This window comes from Triticum dicoccoides, chromosome 3B (assembly GCF_002162155.2).
Source record: "Triticum dicoccoides isolate Atlit2015 ecotype Zavitan chromosome 3B, WEW_v2.0, whole genome shotgun sequence".
In the NCBI taxonomy this organism is placed as follows: Eukaryota; Viridiplantae; Streptophyta; class Magnoliopsida; order Poales; family Poaceae; genus Triticum; species Triticum dicoccoides.
The window spans coordinates 466,119,771-466,123,547 of record NC_041385.1 but is presented as its reverse complement, the minus strand read 5'-3'; positions in this window follow the sequence as shown (position 1 = coordinate 466,123,547).

Genomic DNA, 3,777 nt, shown 5'->3' with positions numbered 1-3,777 from the left:
CCTTCCTTTAGGTAAGAATGATATTTAATGCATGTGTTCATCTCTATTTTCTGACTTCCATGAGAAAATAATGCTATTTTTTACTAGTACACTTGTACTCCCTCACTGATAAAACTAATTCTGAAATAGAAGGCCAATCATGTACTTGGTTTCACCAACTGGTGAGGAGAAAGAGAAACAGAGCATGAAGAGGAAGAAGAAGAAGAATAAACAGTGCCAATGCGATCTTGCTAAAGCCAGAGGCCTCAGTCGAGGCCATTCAAAGGCTCTGGCAATGACTACCTTACATGTGAGACGATCCTCCAGGGAGCCCTTCCACTTCTGTTGTCTCACTTAAATAATTAGGAGTACTTGAGTACCACTAATTTATTGATGCCTAATTTTCCTGTCGGTGTTAAACAAATCTTTAGTAGGACCCTATGTTGAATCATGTACGTATGTATGTTTGCCTATGGAGGTGAATCATGTGGTGAAGCAGTGAGGGAATATTATTAGTGTCATGACATAATAGTGCTATTGTCTTGCATGTCAATTTATTGCCATTGGTTCAATGAGGCAATGTTTTGCGTATTGTCCATCATGAATTTGATGCTACTATTAGAGTAATATGTTAATGTCTTCCTATCCTTTCTCACTAAGATAATGAAGGTTTCACCTTGTTCCTACTTGTGCAAACAGGGATCATGTTGTGCCAATCATACATTTTAGTGGAACTACACAAGACAATACAATGAACTGTATCCCAGCCATTGCTTTAACTATGCTGGAAGTTCTTGATAATATTTCGATATAATCTCAGCACTGGTAAACAAGAGTCATTTCAACCATACATTTGAAGTACACAAAAATATATTAGTTTTATAAGATTTTTTGTCTTGATAATCTTTCGATATCATCTCTTATGGGACTACATGAATAAGATTTTTTTTCTCAGGTTGGTACGGGCCTAAGGCCTTCATCCATATTAGTTTGTTGTCATCTCTATTTGTATCATGCTACTGTCATGAGAAACTCCTTTATCTTTGCATGTTAAAGTTTTGCAACCTATGATAAACGACAATGCTTTGAGTGTTGAGCTAATTGGCACTGATTAAATAAATTAATACCTCTCTTTAAGCAAGACACTATGTTGCTAACTTTACCCATTTAGATAATGAGGGTGCCTCTATTTGTTATTGTATATTTCATCAACTAGTCCCACTATTGCAGTAATCTCACTCTCTCAATATATATGCCAACAGGGATGCTCGATTTTGGTGGAACTGCACAAAAACTTTGGGTGCTTCATTGCCTCGACAGCTTCCGTCCTTTCCTGTCAGTCGCTAATCTCGGCCTGCTTTCTTCCTTTGATGTCAGTCGCTTCACTTATCTCGGTTTCCAGTCAAAGGAAATAGTAATTGATATGCTACCTCACACAGGTTGGTACTTGTCTTTATCCTGATTATTGTGCTTGTCATGTATTGGTAATTTGGTATTTTGCTACTGTTTGCCAATTTTATAAAGGAGTAACTTGGAGCCTGAACTCGCAGGCAAATCATTGCATTGGGTGATTTCGGTAGAACTGCACAAAATGATCAGATGGACAGATACTTATGTTGCTGCTATGTACTCTAAAGTTCACTCAGATAAGCATCGATGTTGACATGAAGTTCCTATATTCATTCGAGTATCAACCAGCGTCAACTAGTTTTCAAACTCCAAGTATTAGGAGAGTGAACGCCAAAAATATTGCTTGGTGCATAGCCCAGAAGAACACAGTCCAGTCTTTGGTCCCAACTTGTACCTTTTGGTTATCGGCAGATATGGTAGCGAACTGTATGGCATGGAGTCTAAAGATTCCAGACAAGTTGGTTGACGCGTATGTTCATCTGGCGCTTAATCAGTATGCACGTCAGGGATGCTCCATTTAAGTTGAACTACACACAAAAATTGGGTGGTTCATTTTCCAACCGTCTCCTTTCTCGTCAGCAATGTAGAATTTTGGTGAGCTACAGGACCAAGATGAGCCAGTAAACTAGTTGGATGAAAGTAGTCGCCAAGTTGCTCAAACTCCCTCGGCACGAGGCCACTATTTGAGGATAAACCTACAAGCAAAGTTCAGGTTGTCTGTGCTGCCTCTTATGTACTCGAAAGTTTACTCGTACAAGAATTAATTTTAGCAAGAAGTACCTCCGACTGAACACCATTTACCAGTCTGTACCCTAGGTAATTAAAGTACCTCCATGGATCATATTGGTTGTGGTCTCAATCATTTGGATGCATAAACATACTGAACATGTGTATATCTGAATCTTTTTGTGAATTATGTATAAATATTGTCGTGTGATCTATCAATCATTTGGATGCATAGACATGTTGAACTTGTGTATATATGAATCTTTTGAGTTGTTGATAGTGAATGTTGTCTATGAATATGAACGTGTCCTGTGAACCTGAGTTTGATACGAATGTTTACCTTTTCTGTTGTACTTGTGTGTGAACTTGTTAGTATGCCTACTATGGGGTATGTAACGTGTGGGTGTCAACGACACACCTTCTTCCTGAGAATAATTGCACCTGCTTTGTTAGGGTAGCAACGGAGCATCAGCTCTTTTTAATCTTTTTATTACTCTGTCTTCCCCTCTCCCCCGCTCAACCCCTGCTGTAATGTTTTCGACCTCAAAACAAACATAGTACTACGTTGTTTTTGGGACTTGACGAAAAATCGAGTGCTATTTTCTGTAAGTTGGCCCGCCCAGCAAATGGACTGCTGGTCCACCACGACAGACTGGGAGGCTAAAAATACGAGTTGTATGGTGCAGAGGCAAGTAAAAATGCCATTGAGAGCCATCCACTGAAGAAGAAAAATCGCTCTTGATGTGCTTCTTCAATCATGTCGCCGGCCCCCTCTTTAATCCAGTTCGCTCGGGGATCTGGTATCATTGTTTTCTAGAGGGCAAACAAGTATCAGCTAGACCTAGGTTTTGTATTTTAACATGCGTAGCCCGCGACATACAGAGACAGTGGTTTCAACTTATTTTTTGAGGTCCATACACTACTAGGGAAAACCTTATACACAGAACTTTAGCAGTAGCGCTTGTCAAAAAAGGGCGCTAGTGCTAAATAGCAGTAGCACGTGCAGGATAAGGGCGCTACAGATACCAACATAGCAGTAGCGCGCCTAACTATAAACCCGCTACAACTAAATTTCTCACGACTAAGCCAATAAGCTACACATAGTAGTAGTATTCTTATTTAAACCGCGCTACCGCTATGTCTATTGTAGCAGCGCATTTATGTAGAAAGGCGCTACTGCTAACGAAAAGAAAATAAATTGAACAACAAATAGAAAAGTAAATGAAAATGAAAGAAATGGAAAAAGGAGAAAGGAAAAAATAAAATGTAAAGAAAAATAGATGAGAAAGGGAAAAAAGAGACAGACTTAGCAGTAGCGCATTTTGTCAAACGCGCTATAGCTAACTTAGCTATGGCTCGTTTTTAGAAGCGCACTACCATTATGTTTCACTTAAACAGCTAGAGGTTTCCCTCCCCCCACCCGGCCACCACTTCTCCCCCAAATCCCTCGCCCCACTTCGTCGCCGTCTCCCCAATTCGCCATCGCCCCACTTCGCCGCCGTCTCCTGCAGGCATGGACGCCCGCAACCTCATCCTCACCGCCGCCGCCCGAGGCCGCCCTTAGCCTCACCGCCGCCGCCCGAGGCAACCCTCGACCTCACCGTCACCGCGCTCGACCTCACCGCGGTGGCCCTCGACCTCACCTCCGCCCGAGGCCACCCT